This window comes from Ambystoma mexicanum, chromosome 13 (assembly GCF_040938575.1).
Source record: "Ambystoma mexicanum isolate Mex_15411 chromosome 13, UKY_AmexF1_1, whole genome shotgun sequence".
In the NCBI taxonomy this organism is placed as follows: domain Eukaryota; kingdom Metazoa; phylum Chordata; class Amphibia; order Caudata; family Ambystomatidae; genus Ambystoma; species Ambystoma mexicanum.
The window spans coordinates 31,895,149-31,918,877 of NC_090938.1; the positions used below are offsets into that span (position 1 = coordinate 31,895,149).

At 54.2% G+C, this 23,729-nt stretch overlaps 1 protein-coding gene across 5 annotated transcripts in view; it reads right to left on the bottom strand.

The window, feature by feature from the left end:
* The window catches only part of ATP2B4 (ATPase plasma membrane Ca2+ transporting 4), an 803,527-nt gene extending 780,955 nt beyond the window's left edge, over positions 1-22,572 (bottom strand). For 4 of the 5 annotated variants that reach the window (XM_069633085.1, XM_069633084.1, XM_069633087.1 and 1 more), the window contains exon 1: positions 22,128-22,571. The gene's annotated coding sequence lies outside the window, so the exon portion shown is untranslated. Of the gene's footprint in view, positions 1-22,127 lie in introns of all 5 variants that reach the window. The other variant, XM_069633088.1, reaches the window with a different exon arrangement.
* Positions 22,573-23,729: the final 1,157 nt, after the last annotated feature.

Here is a 23,729-nt window from a genome sequence, read left to right on the forward strand (position 1 = left end):
ATTGACAAGTTAGTTTGTACTACTCCTAGTCGCCTCTTCCTCGTCCCAGTACTATGGTGATATGAATGTGGGACAGTGGGTGTACGCAAAGGGGAAGAGCGAGAACCTATAAAGGCAGTGGGAGGATAAGGTTGGTTCTCACCAGAAAAGGGGGGAGACCATGTCTCGCCTGTGGATATCCCCTCCCCAATCCCCAAGGACCCTACACCCAGGTGATCCTCACTCGCATCTCCACCGCCAGAGTCAGGATCCAAAAGTGATGGCCTTTCTCTGACCACCTGTGCAGAGGATCCATGGGCAGTAGGTGTGAGGACGCCCTCGGGTTTCTCACGCTCGCCACTAGGAAACATGTCTGGATGCTGTGCGCAGAGTAGCTGTTCTGTATGTACAGGAAAGATGCAACGCGGTCGCCTCTGCTCTTGGCAGAAAGAGATTAGGGCTCTCAATAACATAACTGTACTCACATTTTGTAATTATTAATACGTATAGAAAAATGGCTGAGTGGGTGGTTATGAGATAACGGCTCCAGCAGGTGCACGTCGCAGGCATTTGTCCCAGGGATAGTTTGGCAGGCCTCCACTCCAGCTCTCAATGCTTGAGATATACAGGGCCTTTGGCAGCACTTGGCTCTCACGTCTCAAGCTCATGGGAGCTGAAATTAGAGCTTCCAGCGTAGGGAAGGTGAAAAGGAGAGGGGGCCAAAATCTTCACAGTAGCTGGACACAAGCACACATATGTCGGAAAAGACTAGTTACGGCATGTATGGTAGGGAAACACACGAGACACGTAGCTACCCCTGCCCAACTCCTCGTTACCTACTTGCCCCAAAATACCCCACCCACAACAATACACTAAATCACAAACATGGAGATGGGTCGCATCCAAATGCCTCCCGCCCTGATCTTCCCTGAGCGGAACACGTCTCAGACACAAGCTATTCTTCAGGAACGAGAAAAAGGGACTCTTTGTTTTAGCATCAACATTCTTTCCACCTAAGGCTAGACATGAACCGGATGCTGGTCCTACGTCCAACAAAATTCTGTAACTAATGTAAAAACATGCTAAAGTTACTCAATCCTTGGGTGCTGCCAAACTTGCCAAGCGGCAACTTCACGAATGCCAATACAGAAGTGTCTCCGTCCCAACTCTTTCCACTCTCTCCACCACAAGCCGGCCAGTACCAGGACTGCAGGATTCAAGCATTTTACAATCAGTAACCAGTCTTTGTTAACAGGTGACCTATGTAAAGGCACAGAGTAAGGAACCAGTGCAGTGTGAGAAACCTGAAGGTGTCTCACCCGCTAGTCCCCAGGGAATCTGTCATCCGGATGGCCATGACACGGCCATCACTTTTGGATCTAGTTCCTGGGGGTGGACCAGTGCGGGAGGATCAACTGGGTGAGGGGTCTTCAGGGAGAGTAAGTGGGACAATGGATGGCGAGACGCGGTATCCCCTTTCCTCTAACACCTTTACCCTCATCCTACCAGGTAGGATACTTAGGAACTCAACCCCCCCACTTCTCCGACACAAACACTTTCTCACGGACAGCTAACTGTGAGAGAAGGCAGACTAACACCCGAGCCGTATACCTGACATGTCCCAATACAACGGTCAGGCAGGGTAAGGCAATTACTGATCATTAGACACACCTGACTTCCACCACACTTCCCACAGGGATAAAATATGGATCATGAAAGCACACTGAGCGAGGTAAAGCACACGAGGAAGCAGCAGTTCCAAGATGGCAGCTTAATACATGGCAAAAGATGCACGACCGAAGAGGACTGCAAGGAGGGTAGTGCCCATGGCCTTTTCAACGAAAGACTGTTACTTTCATGATCCTTCGAGAATAGGAAACCTAAGCCCAGGAATCAAGGTTGAAGAATCCTGCATTTTGTCCGAGATACCTGTGGCTCTCCTGCATCGATAGTCAAGGCAGGGAGAATCATTTGCCGCTGTGGTACTGTCCTTGACTCCTACAACAAAGAAGTGCCAGTGAAGACAGCACAGCGGTGAGTTGGGTAGACTGATACCAGACCGTTCTGTGTTGAAGCCAAGGTTGCAAGCGGCAACATTGAATAGTGAAAACTGAAGAGAACAGTGTATGAAGCGTATGTGACAAGTGACATGAACATAATTAAACAGCAGATGAGAGATTGAACTTTGAAGCCAAGATATGATCCCATGGATAGAGTCGCCCGGAACCACGTGGGTGCTCATTAGAAAGTCTCTGTTAAATATCCAGCTGAAAGGTGGCAAATGTGAAAAGTGATAAAGAATTGAGAAAACAAAGTGGTCCTGCAACGGGTCAAGCAAAACCCTGTGCACATTCAAAAGTCTTCGATAATTAAGGAAAAAGCATATGAAGTTGATCTGAGCCCGACTTAGGGGGATCCAAAATCCGAGCCTGGCTGAAGGGCATCCTGGGTGAACCCAGATACCTGAGATTCAAAGCATTGTGATAAGAGAAGGATCTGAGCCCGGATGAGGGGGATCCAAGGTGAATATCCTAAGAAATGGAGTACTTGTGAAATCTGGAAGAGGAAAATAACTTATCGTTTATTTGTCATACCCGGCCCTCTGAATGAGGAGAATTTGAAAGGCTAAGAGACTTGGGCACAGAAGGCCCTGTTGCTAATGAACGAACTGTATCCTTGTGCTAGAGAAGCCAGAGACTGTGCTAGGCTTGAGTGTGCCTCCCTATCTGACGTATGTAACTATATCAGCCTGAAGCCAGCTCCAGCCCTCAGTGTCAATGAGAGTGAACCGTCATATCTGGGACTACGTGCTTACAGTAAGCCTCCTAGGTAAGGGGACCCCATTCATCAGGTAAGAGAATGTGGTTTGCAAGAGCCACAGAGAGTCTGGTCTCGCTGCAGCTTCAAGGGAGAACTGCTGCTTTAAGCAGGAACCACAGAGAGATCCATTAAATAGAGAGACTTTTTGGTCAACAACAGACAGGAAGATGGGTGGGGCTTAGTATCACATGATTTCACCCCTTTACCTTTTCTGTTGCAAAGCACTCTGGTTATGACATCATGCATACAGGAGATTGTTGGTGGGGGCCCAGGATTGGTTCATTAAGGTAGGCTTAGCCTTCACCAATCACTGTGGGCCACTTGGCTTTAAAAAAGGGCTGAGCACAGACCTAGAGATAAGGGGTTTATCGGCTACTTTTACTCCCTAAAAATGAGCAAATACTCCCAAAAAATTTAAACAGGGAGTAAAAATACGCTCAACAAAAAAATAGGAAAAAGACATGTAGAATTGTGCACGTAGTACCACGGGAAGAAACAACAATGATTACTGCCCGATCATGAGAAGTAAACATGCACCTTTTAATGTGCATCGATAACTAGGTGCAAAGAAATTAATATTATTGTTTCTCAGTTATAACAGATTGTACTTGCTTATAAAATACTCTCATTGAGAATTGGACTTGCATTTGTACTCCCTAAAAAATTATTTTACTCTATCAAAAATAGGGAGCAAAATACCCTCACTTCCAATGTCATCTGGAGCACTGTCTGAGCCCCTCTTTTGGCAGATCATCTGAAGACTTTTCAAGGAGTAGCAAGAAGAAGAATTGGACCCTCGCTGAAGGTACAGTCCGTCTTACATCTTCCGCCTGTGAAGGAAGCCAGGATTTCCAAAGAGGGAAGCAAGATCACTCCCCTAAACATCTCCCATGGAACAGAGGGAGAAAGAACTCAGAGAACCCCCCGCAGCTCCAGAACCGGGACCAAGCCAGCACACAGCATGCCCTGCTAGGCTCTGCAGGAAACTTCCTGGGTAGGGAGTGCCACAAGGTCTCTGAACCCTACACGAAGGACAAGGCAGCTGCCTGCAACACTCGCCTCAGCTTTGAGCCATACGCCTTGAAAGGTCCACACAAGCCCAGTGAAGAAGCTTCGGAGAAGTGCCTCAATAAGCATCTACCAATGTCTGCCTTAATGGTCATTTTCGAGCCAGTTGAGCTTCTCGAGCTGCAACCGACTGCAAATCTGACCGTTGTGGAGCTGCAGACACTGAAAGACATCTGAGACATCTCGACCAAAGCTTCAGAACCACTGACGATCACCGAGACAAAGATTCCTGACCCAGAGCCACTGTGTAGGCCAGCCTGCAGCCGATCGTCCAGCTTCACTCGGCGAACGTTTTGCCACCTGATGCACACAGCTGACTCCCATCTTGAACTCTGTCACAGAAGCTGCAAAGTCCCTGAAGCCGACGCGACCCTATTCAGCACCAAGAACACCTACAGCTAAAGGTACATTTTGGTTCTGTCTACATGGTCTTTCCCGCAAGTCCCCTATAGACATATTAAGACCTATTACTCCCTTAGTGCTGAAGCCAAGTAACCTTAAACTGTTGTGGTTACTAACCATACCCACTACCCTCCTGTCAGTATCCAGAGTGCTTCCCCTTTACTTCTTTGAAACTGTCCTCTGTGTTCCTTTACAGGGTGGGTTGTAATTGTAGGGTTTTTAGAACTGTCGTAATAATTAAGTAGATAATTTTGATAAAACCTTGACAGGACAGTCCCTTTTATCATTGGGGAATAATTGTATTTTCGCTGTGTTGCAACTAACCAACGATCCACGACCTTGCGGAGATAAGCCTGCCTTTCCGTCCACGTTACCAAAATTGGACAGGGAGGTCTTATAATTTGCTCATGTTACCAATCTGTTGGGATCTCTTCTGGTGTGCTAGAGGTGTGGGGCTGATGGTTTAGAAACGGATATTCATGCCCGGACCACTGGTGGCCCGGAAGTAGATTCATTACACCGACTATGCTGGACAATCAAACACACACAAGCGCACGCAACTACACGCCCACTCTGCGGCCACGCCCCAAAGGCAGCACACAGCTGCCGAGGACTCAGGAAACGGCACTTCCCCATTGCTCGGCGCGTGGTGAGCAGATGTTTCCATTGTACAGCGACCTTCAGACGCTACACACAGTGCACGTGGGCTGCGAACACGTGATGTTCCAGTGCCTTGATTTTTGGCCGTGCGCAGTGCATTTAAACGGACACTCGAAAGCCTGGGAGAGAAACAGGGGCACTTCCCTCCCCAGGCTTCCAGTGCACGAGATGTAAATAGGCCAGCATCACGATAGCTAGCAGAGAAGCGCGGCTAGAAGGCGCTACACGGCTTCAGTGCGCATGTTCTGGGATTCCCTGGAGGGGCAGGCCCACAGCAGTGGTAAATGCTGGCCCTAAGGAGGGAGGGGGGCTACCGATACGAGTCGAGGCTGCTAAGGGCAAAGGGCTCGGGCACGGATTATTTATGTAAGAAACCAGTACGGATTTAAAAGTCACTGCGGCCTCCAGCCGAGGGCGATCCCCAGACTTGGTGCCCGGGCCTCTAGACACCGGGCGTTGCAGGGCAGATGTGGGGCTCCGTGATTTACTGGCCAAACGTGGCCCAACACACCGAAGGTGTTTCTGCAGACACTGCGCATTGTTAAGGCCCGAGGGGGTCGTGGGGGGGGGGGGCGGAGGGGGTTGGAACCTCTCCTGATGCCTTGCAGGGTCAGGCCTGGAATAATGATCTGGAGTGGCCTCCTCAAGCTCAGCACAGCTAGTTCTCACCAGCTGAGCACACAACGGGGTCTATACTGGCAACCTAGGCCACATCCCCCCCACCGCACCCACTCCAGAGGACCTCGGGCACAGTAGGCCAGGCCCACTATTGGGGGTCCCAGGATACACTGACCCTTCACTGGCTGGTAGAAGTTCTTTGTCCCATAATACAATGCTTCTCCTTTGTCTCTCCGTGTTTATACATAACAGTCGACCCTCATTGGGCGGAGTCTTGCACCTTTCGGGAGATAGGCAGGTGGCAACATCCCTTGTCCCGCATTAAACATGTGCCCGGGGCTGTTACCAGCAGGGCAGCACTATGAAGTAACGGCAAGCTTCAGCTTTGGAGTCTGGAACTGGGCGCCGTACCCACCCTGATGCCAGACCACCCGGTCCTGCCAGGGCAGGGGCGAAGAGTGTGGCGTTCCCCCAACACCAGGGCCCTGGTGCGGTGGGCCATGGCGACACAATGGGCACAGCCCAGAAACCGCCTGAGCAGGCCTTCGCGACTGGCAATTTCTTAAGAGAGCCACAAATCCCCATGGCAACCACGAAACAACTGCGGCGCCGCTCCCGCTTGCTGCGCTCTGCAGCACTCTGCAGCACTCTTTACAGTGTACGTGGGAGGGAGATGCCATTTACAGGGTTTTTTTTGGCCCAGAAGATTTTACACTTGAGCAAATAGATATTTCACGCTACTTGGTGCATTTTAAATAAAACCCAGCAAGCTTGCTTCGAGCTTCTGGAACCGTGAAAAAAGGCCTGGTGCCGGCTCAGAAAGTGTGTGGGGCCAAAGGGCCAAGGACACCATTTTGGGTAACTAGTGAGAGGGTACCCACTGCCCAGAACTTGATATTGCATATCGATTGAAAGCAGATGGCTAGTTTCCGTGATTCGAAGCAAAACTACAAGATAAACCCCAAGGCGCCGGAGGTCCTCAAACTGGAGCGGAGGCGACTTCGGGCAACTTTCCAAACGCAGCCCTCCCGGCAAGGCTCCAGAATGCCCTGGGGCTCCTGAACTAGCTTTACCCGCTCCTATACCAGAGATCGAAATCGGGGTTTCTGGACCAGGAGCAAAAAGCAAGCGGGTCCTGGGGATCGGGCATCACTCGTGGGGCAGGAGCTACCTGGGCAACCTAAAGCACAGCAAATCTAACTTGTGCCCACGATGCAAACTACCTTTTAGCAGGAATCCCGGCACGGCCAACTTAGCCTTTCACCCCTCTCAGGTCGATAAATGAGTACCAATTTCCGTTGGGTGATATTGTATGTAAATATGTGCTCTGTAAAGCGCTTTGGATTAAGGCGCTACATCATTATCATTAAATGTCCCTTAGGTGGGTCTGTTATCCTTTTGTATACACATGTCCAAACCTACACACTACATACTACATATCACATAGCTCTGCGTGTATATCACCATTTACCTGGAGGAGCCAATGTAGTTTCGGGGTAACCAGGCTCCCCTTGGCTCTAGCCAGAAGGTCCCAGCTATTCCGAACCCTGCTACAGGCCAACCCCAAATTATTCCTCGAACCTGCGGTCAGCAACGATAAGCGAAGCCTTTTATGCAGTGCTGGAAATTGACAAAATACACGATATCCCCCATACCCCTCCCAAACCAGGGGGTGCAATGTGGACAGGGCCGAGTGGGGGGGGGGGGGTGCGGGTACAGAGCCCCCGCTCGAGTCGGCAGCACCTTCGCTCTTCAAGGACACCAACCCTGGCGATTGGCAACATGTTGGGACCTCAGCACAGACTTCTGGATCACAACAGATCCTGCGCGAAAAGTGATCCAGAGAGTGCTCACAAACGCGCAACACTGAGAAAGGCCAAAGCACCACGGCCATTAGACCAAACTCGCCCTCGAACCCCCCATGCCCTCCTAGACCCAGAGAGAATATACACTGAGTTTAACTATGAGCACATCCACGCAGGGGTGTCGAGAATGCTGCACTGCGCCGCCCGCCACACACTGCAGAGTCACTTCAGGAGCCCAACACCGCCCACCACACTCTAGTAGACGACACACACACAGGCGCACCCCAAACGAGAACACGGGAGACCACACACTGCACAGTCACTGCAGGAGCCCACACCGCCCACCACACTCTACTAGACGACACACACACAGGCGCACCCCCAAACGAGAACACGGGAGACCACACACTGCACAGTCATTTCAGGAGCCCAACACCGCCCACCACACTCTACTAGACGACACACACACAGGCGCACCCCCAAACGAGAACACAGGAGACCACACACTGCACAGTCACTTCAGGAGCCCAACACCGGCCACCACACTCTACTAGGAAACACACACACAGGCGCACCCCCAAACAAGAACACAGGAGACCACACACTGCACAGTCACTTCAGGAGCCCAACACCGCCCACCACACTCTACTAGACGACAAACACACAGGCGCACCCCCAAACAAGAACACAGGAGAGCACACACTGCATAGTCACTGCAGGAGCCCGCCCCCGGCCACCACACTCCACTAGACAACACACACACAGGCGCACCCCCAAACGAGAACACGGGAGACCACACACTGCACAGTCACTTCAGGAGCCCAACACCGGCCACCACACTCTACTAGGAAACGCACACACAGGCGCACCCCCAAACGAGAATACAGGAGACCACACACTGCACAGTCACTTCAGGAGCCCAACACCGGCCACCACACTCTACTAGACAACACACAAACAGGCGCACCCCCAAACAAGAACACAGGAGAGCACACACTGCACAGTCACTGCAGGAGCCCAACACCGCCCACCACACTCTACTAGGAAACACACACACAGGCGCACCCCCAAACTAGAACACAGGAGACCACACACTGCACAGTCACTTCAGGAGCCCAACACCGCCCACCACACTCTACTAGACGACAAACACACAGGCGCACCCCCAAACAAGAACACAGGAGACCACACACTGCATAGTCACTGCAGGAGCCCACCCCCGGCCACCACACTCTACTAGACAACACACACAGAGGGGCACCCCCAAACGAGAACACGGGAGATTAGCTAGACAAGGCCGCGGCAGACCCCAATCGCCAACAGGATCTGATAGACAAGAAGATACAAGCAATGGCAATGCCAACAGTTTGGCCTTTTGTGTAGGCCTGGCAAAGGCACTGCTGCAGTGGTACTAGCTGGCCATTGATGGAAGCGCGTGCAAATTGGGGCGAGTGCCCTGGCATCTAATAGCAGTGCCTGGCAAATTTTTACACAAGCCAAAACCGTTGGCTTTGCCAATGCTGTTTTTAACAGGACTTTGTGAGACATGCGCAGTGCTTATAACTTGAGTAGCTCAAAGCAGACCTGCTAAAGTTATTTTAATTACACCAATAGAGCGTTTACAGCCCTGTCAGATGGCTGCTTTGAAATAACACTGGCAGGCACTTGCAGTGTACAGTTTGATGGTAAGGTTTGTTTAAAGCGAGCTCAAATCGTTCCGATGAGGAGTTGGTTTTGGGCGGGCAGGAACTGGGTGGCAATGGCCATAGGGATTAGCATGGCCATGGGCAGTCAATGGGTGGGCAAACAACCAAACCACAACTACAAGCTGCGTGCCCCTCCGATATGCCATCCCTCCCCATCTGTACTCTAGTGCAAAAGTGTTGGCTTATAGGTGGCACCGCCATCCAATAGCCCAAACTAAAAAGGAGGGCTCGAGAAGAAACCCCAAACCCAGGGAGAAACGGCTGCACTGGGCCCAATGCCAGCAGAGGAGCTCCAGCCCATTAAGACGATGGGCGTGCTCCGAGATGTATATAGCCTGTCCACGTCGTTCAGAGAGCGCCGCCCATGCAGAGCCGCGAACCCTTTAAATATACCCGGTGCCAGGCCCACGCACAGCGTCACGTGGCACGAACAGGGCATTCCACAAATAGCTGCTGTGTCCCAACTGGTCCGGGCGAACATCTGCAAGGGGCGCCCATTGAGCAACGCACGGGCAAACACGAATGCAGCTCCGTCGTGCAATGTGGTGCGCCGCCCATGACACCAGCAGCACTCCACTCCCGCCCTACATTACACAAAATACAAGATAGTACACTGGGATTAAATCACGCTTTCATTAAGCGCCTCGAGTCGCAGTCCTGTTGCTTCGAAGAGCTGCCCAAAAAAGGTGCTACTCAACCGGTGAATGCAGGTAGCACACGGATCCGGAAGGCTCGCATTTAACTCGCTGAGCTATCTCACCACTCGAATTGTCAAATCACGGACGCACTGCACTCTATAGGGGCGAAGCAGTGAAGTGAAACTAAGGATGCGTGTAGGCCGATTCAGGCCCCTGGTGCAAGGCTGCGTTATGCAAGTTGGCTGTAACTGTGTACAGTTCTGTTGCTTGATGTCTGTTGGGAGGGATGTACACTGCTGCGCACACGTGGTTTAGCTGTTCTCATTCAGTCTCGGCGGAATAGCTCAGGGGCAACGTTCTGGCCTTGGAAGCAAGACGACGCTGAGCACCACATGTTCGATCCCCGGGTCCGCGCTTAGAAAACACAGGGTCTTAAGGCGCTATAAAAGACCAATTACAATAACAATGTGCAGCCATAAAACAATGCAATCTCAAAGATGGCAACATTTACAATCTAAAGACCACCAAGAAAGGCTCTAGAGACGGGAGTTAGCCCCGAGAAGCCAGGTATCCTTTTCCATTACACGTGTATTGTTTTAATACTGAAGGATTAAACAGGAATGTCCTTTGTCGTTATACCGCGACTGGCCTCTGGATTTGCTGAACTTTGCCTCCCAACATCCTCCACAAGGTACTATTGCGGCCAGGCTGATGTGAGTTGCAGCCCAGAACATCTGGGGAGCCAAAAAATAGAGACCCCTTGCCTTAGACGGTCTCCCCCGAAATGTCCCACTCCGTTTGCCCAGCAAGCTGGGGGCCACAGTCCCGAGGCAGAGAAACCCATGGCATGAAAGGTATAGGACTAAGGGAAAGCCTTTCTGACTGTGTGCGGCAACTCTTTGGGGTTCAGCCAATCTACCGGTGGGGCGCGGCATGGCATGGGGGAAGAGAGGGCTTGCCCCCACCGCCAGCTCTGTCAGCGCGTTCCAGCACAGCACACGCCTTCACACATTGCAGCAAGGCACATACTCATGCCCCGAGGACCTCATGCCTGGGGCACTCCCGGGAAAGGCTCACACTACCCACGGACTGGCTACTGTTGGGGGCAGATCCAGAGTGTGGCACGGCGCTGTCCTAATCGCAAACTGCCTGTGCCCCATCTTGCAGTTAGGCATGAAGATAATGGTAGCCAGGGCACCCTTCATTGTGGCTGCCGAGGCTGGCAGCCCCAGTACCCGTGTGCTGCACGTACACTTGGTCTCCGTTGGGCACAGTTCCATGAACCACTTTGCGGCATGCCCAACTGCCGCGCGCTCAGCGAGTGCCGCTCCACTGGTGGACTCCCAAAGGCCTCTGCAGCGGGCATGGCACATCTTTCTCCATATGCCACCACCCTCAAAAAGCTTGCCCAAGATCGGGACAGTGTGTTTTCTTCAATCCTCATGGGCTGGTGGGGTACAAGAGCGATGGATGGAAGGTTTCGAATGAATCAGGCCCACTGGCAAAGCGCTGGACAACTCTGCAGACCGCCGCTTTTCAACCTGCCATGCCAGTACCCAAGAAGAAAGACAATATCCAAATCAGACTTGGTACCACCCGAAAGGGGCCGTATAGCATGGACCGGTCTTTGGAATGGAAATAGAGAACCCAAGGGGAACCAGGGGGACCTTAGGAGGTCACCGGGCCACCGCCCCCCGCCCCACCCCTGGGCTCCCAGGCCTTCACAGTCCCACTCTATGATCTCTTCAATAGAGGCTCCTACACAACCCAAGCAGAACCCCGCCAACAAGGAACTGGGAAAGGGAAGGAGGAGGCTGTGAACTGGCATCTGCCAGGCAGTGCTGCCCCCTCGAGGCTGTGGACTGGCATCTGCCAGGCAGTGCTGCCCCCTGCCAGTGACGGGGACAAGTCGCAGAGCCACCATGGTCCGCCGTACCGCACAAAAGCGCAAGCATAAAAGGGCAGAGGGCCGACGAAAGATCCAGAGAACTCCTGTCCAGAGTCCATGAGAGAAGAGAAGGTGGGACAGAGGGGAGGTGATGCAGGAGGAAAAAGAACAGCGATGGTGACAACAGGAAGAACACAAGTAGCAAAGCCCTGATGCAGATCTAGGGGCAGACAAGAGAGAGATGAGGAGGGCTGCATGAAGCCCCAGTGCAGGTCTAGAGGCAGGCGAGAGAGAGATCAGGAGGGCTGCATGAAGCCCCAGTGCAGGTCTAGAGGCAGGCGAGAGAGAGATCAGGAGGGCTGCATGAAGCCCCAGTGCAGGTCTAGAGGCAGGCGAGAGAGAGATCAGGAGGGCTGCATGAAGCCCCAGTGCAGGTCTAGAGGCAGGTGAGAGACAGATGAGGAGGGCTGCATGAAGCCCCAGTGCAGATCTAGAGGCAGGCAAGAGAGAGATCAGGAGGGCTGCATGAAGCCCCAGTGCAGATCTGGAGGCACGCGAGAGAGATCAGGAGGGCTGCATGAAGCCCCAGTGCAGATCTGGAGGCACGCGAGAGAGATCAGGAGGGCTGCATGAAGCCCCAGTGCAGATCTGGAGGCACGCGAGAGAGATCAGGAGGCCTGCATGAAGCCCCAGTGCAGATCTGGAAGCACGCGAGAGAGATCAGGAGGCCTGCATGAAGCCCCAGTGCAGATCTGGAGGCACGCGAGAGAGATCTGGAGGCACGCAAGAGAGATCAGGAGGCCTGCATGAAGCCCCAGTGCAGATCTGGAAGCACGCGAGAGAGATCAGGAGGCCTGCATGAAGCCCCAGTGCAGATCTAGAGGCAGGCAAGAGAGAGATCAGGAGGGCTGCATGAAGCCCCAGTGCAGATCTAGAGGCAGGCAAGAGAGCGATCAGGAGGGCTACATGAAGCCCCAGTGCAGATCTGGAGGCAGGCAAGAGAGAGATCAGGAGGCCTGCATGAAGCCCCAGTGCAGATCTTGAGGCACGCGAGAGAGATCAGGAGGCCTGCATGAAGCCCCAGTGCAGATCTGGAGGCACGCGAGAGAGATCAGGAGGCCTGCATGAAGCCCCAGTGCAGATCTGGAGGCACGCGAGAGAGATCAGGAGGCCTGCATGAAGCCCCAGTGCAGATCTGGAGGCACGCGAGAGAGATCAGGAGGCCTGCATGAAGCCCCAGTGCAGATCTGGAGGCACGCGAGAGAGATCAGGAGGCCTGCATGAAGCCCCAGTGCAGATCTGGAGGCACGCGAGAGAGATCAGGAGGCCTGCATGAAGGACAAGGAGCATTCCATGATGGAATCGGATGTCCCAAGTTCCTCGAGCGCAGAAACAAACAAAGGGTTGTAGAGCAGACTGGAGGTCCAAGATTCCAGAGTCCCCAAACATCTAGCAAGACTAAAGTGAGCCTTGTCAAGTCAAAGATCCCAAGAGATCTAGGAAGCCACTAAACATCTCAAGCACTGCATGGTTAGGAAGCCGTGAGCCAATCTGCGACAGATGAGGAGTTTCTTTCCAAATCTTTATTGAAATACAATCTTTCAACTCTTTTCAGTAATTTACACATCATCAATAGTGTCAGAACAGTCGCATCACACCGCGCAGCACCCGTCACATCACACCGTGCAGCACCCGTCACATCACCCTGCGCAGCACACGTCACATCACCCTGCGCAGCAACCAAGAACTGATCACCTTTAGTTTCCTCGCCTACAGATATAGGCATCTCGGATGCATTGTACCAAAAAGGGGAGTTGACTGCGTATCAGCGGCACCCCGTTTCCTGTCACCCACAAACAATCCATCATTGGCCACCCCCTAAAGCACTGCAGGATATGGGCGCCAGGTGTGGAAGACACGCGCAGGGGATTTCAGTTTCAAAATAAGGGCGCAACATTGATCAATTCAGCAACCGAGGTGCCGGAGGACTCCCTGCACCTGTTCACAAGAAGGGGGCATTCAATTCAAACACACCCCCAGTGCACAGGGGAGGGGGCGCACCCCAGAACACACATCACACAGGTTTAGCAGAGGTTGTACCCACGTCCCCCGAGGCGGTTACCCTGGTCACCAGGTGCTATATGTAGGCCCTGCTCATCACGCTTGTTACTGCTGAGTATCTGCGCGCTCAAAGCCGGTCTGATAACAGCAATAACGCCTTTAGCGGTTGCCAATTTGCCTTTGCATGGCAAGTCACATGATCAATTAGTGTTTAATAGTCACTAGTCTACCTTCCAGGCGCAGTCACTTCCTCTACTACCCTTTGGGGGCGCTCACATTGTGTCCCTTATTCTGCACCTATACGTTTTGTGTCGCAGATTCCAAGCGGATGAATGGTTTGGGGATAGTGGACCACTCACTACCCGAGCGCCCAATCAGGCGTCAAGGAATAGCAACAGTGTCTATGGCGGGAAGCAGACAGCGAATCAGACATGGCCCCTGTGTATTTAGATCAAAGTCGCTACCTTGTCAGTTTCCGCAGGATGTAATAATCATCGTGCCTGTGGCGAACTGACGGGGCACGCGGCCCTTGCTCCTGGCTAGTAGCTTGCTACTTGACATTTTTACCCCTGGTTTCAGAAATGTTTTTTTTTTTAATACATGCCTTAAGCAGACCAAATGAACCCCAGGGCCTCAACAAAGTCCTTTACGGGTCCCTAAAAGGGAAAAATACGAACGAGTTGCGCCTGCAAGCCTTCTCTGGAAGCCTGGCCGGGAACATGTACCATGTGTTTGCAAATTCCACCCCTTCTTTAGAGGACTGCGTCTGACTTTCCTGCATGGTGGTTTGAGTCAGACTATTCACCTATCACGCAGGGGCTTGGGGAGGGGCAGTTTGGCATCACTAAGTCCAGTTGGCTCTAAGCCAAGGAGCTCCTGGCCTCTGCGATGGTCGCATCATGGCACTGCCACCTTCATGCCCCTTTCCTACACAGTTATGATTTATTTATTTATTAAGAATGTGTAAGGCGCTTTAATAGCAGAATTGTGTTTCAAAGCGCCACAAGGCTAAATGGGAGGGGAACAGGGGAGAGAAAAAAACAGTGGCAAAACAGTAAATATACAGTCGTGGTCCTACTAGGCCTTGTGGTATTCGGAGGTGCAGGAGGTAGGGATGGGGGGGGCAAGGAGAGGAAAAGTGCTGGTGGGGGCCCCGGAGGGGAAGTGTCAAGGAGGAGGCCTCGGACTAAGTGCTAGATGCACGAGGAACCTGAATGCAAAGTTCCGGCCGCTCCTGCCTTCGGAGCCTTCCCCTTTAAACACCAGGACTTCCCATTTCAGAAGAATGCTTCCCATAATCCTTTGCTGCGGTATTTGGTGAGACAGAGTTTTAGTAACTGAACTTTTATTTGGGTTTGCATTTCGGCCAGTAAAGGAGGCCTGAGCCTGGAAGAGGCTAGTGCTTATTTTGGTGTGTTTTTTCCTGCCTGGAGTTAGAATCTTTATTTTGTGATGCCCAGTAATCTACAGAGAAATCCTGCGGCGGGCGCAGACCCTATCCTATTACGTTTGCGCCTTTAGCCGATAAAACAAATTATTTGCCCTCTAAAAGGCATGTAAGAAGGGTTCTGCCCTCTTACAATGCTCTCCAGACCACTGTATTAAATGTGGATCTGCTGGCACCGGCAACAGGGACCCTTGGGGTACTCCACAATACAATTGCAGGAATCCGTTTGGAGAAGAATAAAGAGTATTGGGAGTAAAAAGTCATTCTGTGCCGCTTCCTGCCCAATCACTGAATAGCGCAACGTATTCATGGGTATGTTCTTGTCTTGACCGAGCTTGACACAGCGCTCTGCCCGAAACATGTCAACGGTGCTTGACAAAGCGCTCTGCCCGAAACATGTCAACGGTGCTTGACAAAGCGCTCTGCCCGAAACATGTCAACGGTGCTTGACAGAGCGCTCTGCCCGAAACATGTCACCAGTGCGTGACAAAGCGCTCTGCCGAAACATGTCAACGGTGCTTGACAAAGCGCTCTGCCCGAAACATGTCAACGGTGCTTGACAAAGCGCTCTGCCCGAAACATGTCAACGGTGCTTGACAAAGCGCTCTGCCCGAAACATGTCACGCGTTTGTCTTGTTTCGTGAATTTGATGAGAGGAATTCTAGATTCAGAAGACATTAAATGTACGGAATGTCTTTGTTCATAAGAGGAAGCTGAGTCCCTTGAAATGGTGGGCAGGCGGTAAAGACGGATCGCCAGGCTGTTGTTATGCCCCCCTGCAGTACCGCGGTTTGCCAAGCCAAGACTCGAGCCGCATTCTTCGTCCTGGAGCCCGGGCGCGGGCTTGTGGTTTGCCCAGATAAAACTACAGGTGGAGGGAAGGGTTGCAAAGCAGAGGGTGGCGTGGGCGGTGTGGCAGAACGTGCCAGACAAGTCTCAATACTACACATCAGAACTATTGTTTACAGGGTCTAATCCCCGCTGCAGGTGGGCAACACTGGGCACAGAGAGCAGACTCCGGTCTCAATACCCTGGCTAATGAGGGCTTCTGGGCAGGGGGCATTCAACTCCAGAGAAGGAATGGTGGGGGGTGCGGGGGGGCAGGAGGGATGGGAGTGGCACATGGAACAGGAGAAGGGCGAGGAACAGTAGGAATCAGAGGGATGACATCAAGTCAGCAGAGGTGTGAGAGGAGGATTGTCTGGGAGATGGAGGAGAAATCTGAGATGCGAGGCAGCGGTGGGAGAGGAGTGGGGAAAGAAAAAAATGGAGGGTAGGGGTGGGTGAGAGAAGGGGAGAGAAGACGGGCGGGAATGAGTGTACCCAGACACAAGCAGTAGTCATCTCACCAAAGTAATGGGAGGGGGGCAGCAGGGCCCTGCTCTTGCGTGTCATGTGACCCCCAGGCAAGAGTAGGCTCGATGTATTCATGCATTTAGAATGCCCATATACGCAATGGTGGGTCAGACTGGCACGGGCGCCCACCCAGCCAGTATACTCAGGACTGTGGCGCCCGGTGACACACAGGCACGTGGCAGCACCGCGTAGGGTGGCCCTTCAGAGCGGGGCACCGCATGCCATGATCAGAGCAGAGGGGCGCATGTGTGGGTGGACACACGCCCCTTGCAGCGGTGGGGTCGCTTAAGGGACCCCGTCAGCGTGAGCCAATCAGAGCCTCAAGGGGGGAGTGGGTGCATGGACTTTTCCAGAAAAAGGCATTTCGAACCGATCCCAGAAACAGGTGCTTTACAAACAGGGTAGTGGGGGGGGGGGGGTATGAATGGACTGGACTTTCTGAAGAGGGACTGGTTGGGCATCGAGAGCAAGGAGGGGGCTTGGAAGGCGGAAGAGGAGCGGTTAGGACTGCACAGTGTACGCTCGCTAGGAGAGGTAGCCTTTAGATGGAGGTATCCCACCCACCCATGTGTCTGTAAGAGCCAAGGGTCCGGCTGGAGTCAAGGAGCGCTCAGCTGATGGAGGAGGAATGGGGGGGCAAACAGGTGGGGTTGCGTTGGGGATAGAGGGTGAAGGGGACAGGCCCATTATAAAGGGAGCAGTAGGGAGGGGTCCAGGGAGGTTGAAGTCACACACGAGGAGGGTGGGGGGGGCTGCAAGCCAGGCACAACTAGGCGAAAAGAGGACTTTGATGTGGTGCAGGGGGTCAGAGGGGCGGCCCAGAGCAGGAAGAGAAGCACCCGCCTGCCCGGACCCGCTGGGAAGTGGCAATCCACGAGCAGGTGCAGAGTCACGTGGAGGGCGGCTCAGCCAACGCCATGCCATGGGCAAAGTCCCTTCTGCCGCCAGGAATCCCCTTTGCTAGACGGTGTGGGGGCAGGAGACTGGACTGGCGGGTCTTTGGGTTCCTGTACCCCAGAATCTCATCAGGGTGGAGAAGTTCTGCTCCTGGAGTCCAATGAAAGGAATCAGTTGTACATGTAGCGAGCATTGTGCTTTACACACCAGTGCCAAAGCCGCGGTAAAAGGCAATGCTGCAGTCGCGGGCGCCTTTTTTTTTTCTTTTTTTTTTCTTTTTTTCTTTTTTAAGTATTCCAGCGCGGTTCATGGGCCTGGGTGGCTGACTCTGGCTGGATCCCGAGATCCGGCTCCATATCTGGTGCCGGATCTCGGATCCGTTGAGAGCCAGCCCAATGACCAGCACTGCGTGCATGCTTACAGGACCCCAAGTGCATATCTCTGCCTAGCAAGGGCATGGTCAGGATACAGCGCCCCCACACCCATGCATGCAAAGGGGCGGGCACTTGGAAAGCGTGAAGAGAAGACAACTAGAACCCTGGTGCATGGAAGGAAAGTAAGAGGGGCAGCCATTGTGTCACCCAGGAAACAGGGCTTTTATCTGGTGTCCCAGCCCAAGACAGGGAAGGCGGGTTACACCAAGGACTCGGATACTCCAAATCTGGGACAAGAGCATACGGGCCCAACTCCCCAAGCTTGCCTTTTGGACACACCGACAAGGAGGGGGAAAGAAAACCAGCTGATCCGGATGTGCGAGGCATCGCGAAAAAGGCCTGGCAAGTGGAGCCAATGGGACAGAGAACTGAGCTGCAGACACGGCGAGGAAGAAACTGTTGCAAGTTTCAATGGCCTGCTGTCAAACTAGGCCTGGCGTGCCCGGAGAGCCACTGGGGGGGAAAAGTGGCACACAGAAACTGTTGCAAGTTTCAATGGCCTGCTGTCAAACTAGGCCTGGCGTGCCCGGAGAGCCACTGGGGGGGAAAAGTGGCACACAGAAACTGTTGCAAGTTTCAATGGCCTCTTGTCAAAGTCGAGGTTTTGTGACAGCTTGGGAAAATGAAATCTTGCATGCTCTGGACCTCCACGTAAAGAACAGAAGCATTACAACTAAAGTATCTTTAACCCTCGAGAGCTGTAGGGTAGACAACACAGAGGCATTAAGACCAAAGTATCTTGTACACTTGAGTGCTGCGGGGTAGACAACACGGGGGCATTAAGACTAAAGTATCTTGTACACTTGAGTACTGCGGGGTAGACAACACGGAGGCATTAAGTAACTTGCACCCTCAAGAGCTGTAGGGTAGACAACACAGAGGCAATAAGTATCTTGCACGCTCGAGAGCTGTAGAGTAGACAACACAGAGGCATTAAGTATCTTGCACACTCGAGAGCTGTAGAGTAGACTACACAGAGGCATTAAGTATCTTGCACGCTCGTGAGCTGTAGAGTAGAAAACACAGTGGAACCAAAACTAAAGTATCTTGAATACTTGAGAACTGTAGGGTAGACTACACAGAGGCATTAAGTATCTTGCACGCTCCAGAGCTGTAGAGAACCCATAGGCATTAAGTATCTTGCACGCTCGTGAGCTGTAGAGTAGAAAACCCAGTCGAACCAAAACTAAAGTATCTTGAATGCTTGAGAAATGTAGGGTAGACAACACAGGAGGCATTAAGACTGAAGTATCTTGCATGTCCAAAAGCTACAGCTCTGACACCATAGAGACACTGGAATATCTATCTCGCATGCTAGCAAGTTAGAGTGTAGACAATGTAGAGTTAGTGGAAATGTGTATGTTGCATAATCTGGACCTGAGACAGTATAAACGACCTACAAGGATGTTGATAAGGAGCACCCACGCGCATGGAGTATGACCCGCTAGCATAAAATACTCCCCAGCGTAGACACTCCCACTTACAGGTGGCATTAGGGTATCCATCCAGGGCGCACCTAGCTTCCAGAAGCAAAGGAGCGCATGCACCTCACGACACAGTGTCTTGACTGGCACTGCTTGATCCTTGGTGGCAGAAACTAAGGACATCTGGAGGTCCTTGGGTGGAAGGGGCTTTCTGGCCCTAGGTACTCTTCCAGACTCGAAATCCTAAAAACGCCCTAGGTTTGAGCAGAGCGAGCCCTTAATATAGCACAAAACACATGGCATCTCTGACGCACTGAAACCCACACTACCGGGGCTAATCTGTGGGTGTGGGGGCACTTATCTAGAAAGGCGGGCCTAGAGAGTCATGAGATTTCGGAATTAATCTAGCGCCCAGACGCCCTCCTTGGTCTTCTGCTCTACCCTCACCATCAAAGGCTTTTGAAGTCGGAGCTCTTGCAGCCAGCACTATTAAATAACCTGCATTTACCAATGGGTTTTCCAGGTTGGGGCCCTCGGCTCTGTGCCCCCTCCCACCCCCAGCCGTCCTCCAGCTAGGAATTCCCCTTGCGTTGCAAGCGAATTTTGGGGGCAAGGAATTATACTAACGATCGCTCGGTTATTATTTTAAACAACCATTTTTTTTTTAATCCACGTTCTGATTGGCACTGCGAGGGCGAGGATTAAGCTGAGTTTCCCGCGCCTAGCCACCTTCGTGCCAGAGCCCCCAGAGAGGGAACTCCCATGCACAGCCGTGTGGCTAATTATAGCCGGGGAATCCCCCCCTATGCCAGCAGGCTCTCCTCGGCACCCTGCGGGGCTCTCCCCGCCCTCCCTCTCAATGGAAAAATGCCACTCGGGGCGCTCATTTGCAGAGGGGTGTCGATGGGCAAAGAGGTACGTCTCCAGACCGGAGCCTAGTCCGTAGAGGTGCTGTGCCCGGGGTGGCCATTTATGGGGGGTGGGGGGTACTGCACGCAGGTTCACCTCGGAGAGTGGGTGTGTATAGTACCCATTAGCAGAGGGTGCTGTGACAACGCAGGGTGGTCGTGTGTAGTGACGTGCTGTGGGCACAGGGTGCCCAACTGCAGGAGACGCTGTGAACACACACATTGCTACCCTGCTTACGGTGTTGTGTCCTGAAGAGAGTGATCAACACAGGGTGCCCATCTGCAGAGGGTGCTGCTATTACACAGGGTGCCCATCTGCAGAGGGTGCTGCTATTACACAGGGTGCCCATCTGCAGAGGGTGCTGCTATCACACAGGGTGCCCATCTGCAGAGGGTGCTGCTATCACACAGGGTGCCCATCTGCAGAGGGCGCTGCTATTACACAGGGTTCCCATCTGCAGAGGGTGCTGCTATCACACAGGGTGCCCATCTGCAGAGGGTGCTGCTATTACACAGGGTGCCCATCTGCAGAGAGCGCTGGATCTACATAGGGTGCCCATCTGCAGAGGGTGCTGCTATTACACAGGGTGCCCATCTGCAGAGGGTGCTGCTATCACACAGGGTGCCCATCTGCAGAGGGTGCTGCTATTACACAGGGTGCCCATCTACAGAGGGTGCTGCTATCACACAGGGTGCCCATCTGCAGAGGGTGCTGCTATCACACAGGGTGCCCATCTGCAGAGGGTGCTGCTATCACACAGGGTGCCCATCTACAGAGGGTGCTGCTATCACACAGGGTGCCCATCTGCAGAGGGTGCTGCTATCACACAGGGTGCCCATCTGCAGAGGGTGCTGCTATTACACAGGGTGCCCATCTGCAGAGGGTGCTGCTATCACACAGGGTGCCCATCTGCAGAGAGCGCTGGATCTACATAGGGTGCCCATCTGCAGAGAGCGCCGTGTCTTATCAGGCTCCTTCTCTGCAGAGGGCGCTGTGCGCACACATGGTACCCATCTGTAGAGGGTGACATCTGCAGGGGGCGCTGTGTTTTATCAGTCTGCTTGTCTGCAAAGGGTGCCGTGTGCACACAGGGTGCCCATCTGCAGAGGGTGCTGCTCCTACTCAGGCTGCTTGTGTGCAGAGCGTGCTGTGTGCACACAGGGTGCCGTGCCCACAGGTGCGAATCTGCAGAGGGTGAAGCAGGCATGCAGTGTATCAAGCCAGAGCGGATCGCTGACTGTGCCAAGCGAACCCCAAAGACAGAAGTGTGATCGATCGGCAGCGGGTGATAACCCACCCCGCCCTCCCCAACTCCACCCGCAGCGGTGGCACGTACACCTCTGTACGCCACCCTCTCCAGAACCACCACTGCTGGGTGGCCGGAGGAGCCCCTACGCCCTGGCGCTGCAAGAGCCCCTACGCCCTGGCGCTGCTGGGTGGCCGCAGGAACCCCTACACCCTGGCACTGCTGGGTGGCCGCAGGAACCCCTACGTCCTGGCACCAGTGCCACTGGGTGGCCGCAGGAGCCCCTACACCCTGGCACCACTGGGAGTTCCCATAAACTGGCCGTGATTGAGCCAACCAGTAGCTGGCAACACCCCAGACCCTGCAGCCCACATGCAGCCCCACATGTGTCTACATACAGAAAGTATTTAGCCTTGGAGCCGGTACCGATACGCGCATATATTTGTGAGCAAACACTGGCAATTAAGTCCCCCCGCCCCACCACATGCCCAATGCAAAGGGTCACTTGCCCCCAGAGCTGGGACCCTCTATAAGGCGGGCCCCCCATCATTGCAGAGCTGGGACAGCCCATACCCCCTCTGCCCTCCCCAGTACTAGGGCTACAGGAACCTCAGATGATTGGCACACATTCCCACACACCTCACTGCTCTCCCACACCAAGAGTGACAGATGCCCCCCACCAGCGGGTGCCACACACGCTCTCCTCCATAGCCCACACCTCAATTATGGCTCACACGTATGCCCCCTCCCCAAATAAATGTTGCCTTACCACGTCTGTTCCGTGCTCGATTCTGGAGGGTCCACCGGGGGTCCGCACAATCCACGGGGCGAAGGGAGGTGGGGGGGGGGCGTGCTGGCCCCAGGCGGGGGCGAGTAAGAGGCTGGTGTGCACACAGGTGGTCCGTGCACGCAGAGCTGCGAGTCTGTGCACAGAAAGTAGTTAGGCGTGGGTGGGGGGTGCAATGTGTGCACACCGTGGTCGCTGGTCTGGGGGGCAGCGTTCTGGGCACTGGGAGATGCGTGGAGTTCAGGGGGGGGGGTCCGGAAGTGGGGGCTCCTCTATGGACTGAAGAGGGGGCAAGAGAGCTCCCGACAGCACCGTCCCGCCGCAGGGCTCCGCCGGTTCCCCCGCACGCCTCTCCCGCTCCTGCTGCCCGCGGCTCCTCTGCTGCTCCCGCAGCCTCTCGTCATCCGCCTGGCAACGGCTGCCCCGCCACCCCCGCCCTGCCGGAGCCGCGCCCGAGGGGCGGGGTGAGCAGGGAACGGGGGCGTGGCTAGCCGCCGAGCAGCGCCCGAGGGGCGGGGTGAGCAGGGAACGGGGGCGTGGCTAGCGGCTGAGCAGCGCCCGAGGGGCGTGGTGAGCAGGGAACGGGGGCGTGGCTAGCCGCTGAGCAGCGCCCGAGGGGCGTGGTGAGCAGGGAATAGGGGCGTGGCTAGCCACCGAGCTGCGTCGGAGGGGCGGTGTCAGAAGGGTACGGGGGCGTGGCTAGCCGCCGAGCTGCGTCTGAGGGGCGGGGACCGGAGAGGCGGGGTGGGGCGAGCAGGGAATAGAGGCGTGGCTAGACGCCGAGCAGCGTCTGACGGGCGGTGTCTGCGAGGCGAGGGGGCGGGACAGGAGGCCTGGAAGGGCGGGTGCACATAAAAGGGGCGGGGCCAAGCGAACGGAGGACCAGGAAAAGAGCACGCGAGCTCGACGTGAGGGGCGTGGTGAAGCCTAGACCTCACCTCAGCTGGCCTGCCGGGACCAGGGTGCTAGTACACAGCCGTGGGGGCGGAGCAAGGGCTCGAGCGTGGAGGCGGGGTCAAGGCACGAGCAGACAAAAGGGGCGTGTCTAAGCTCGAGCGTGGCCAAAGTGGAGGGCGCTCAGTAGATGTCCGGAGTCGGACACCAAGAGGAGCGGCCTGGGCGGGGTCACAGCGTGCGACGCACAGTCTCCAGAGGCGGAAGTCAGGCGGCGACTGACAGCTCGGGGAGCCACACAGGCAGCCCCAGAGACCGAAGACCCACCCTGAGAGGCGGGGCCACGGGGGCATGTGAGGCGGCGCGAGGACGCAGAACAAACCGCCACCTCCGCCCAGTCCCCACCCACCCACCCGGCCACGTCTGAAGGGGCGGGTCCGCCAAAAAGGGCGGGTGCCTCCTCAGAAGAGGGAAGCAACGTGACAGTTGAGAGGAAAACAAGGGAAAACGAGGAAAGAAGAGCCAGAACACGAAGGGCGGGAAAGGAGAAGAAAAGGGAAGAGAACAAGCAAATGAGGAGTGACAAAGAAAGGAGAGAAGAAAAGGGAGGAAACAAGAACATGAGGAAAGAAAAAGAAAAGGAAGGAACAAGAACACGAGGAAAGAAAAAGGAACGACGAAATAGGGGAG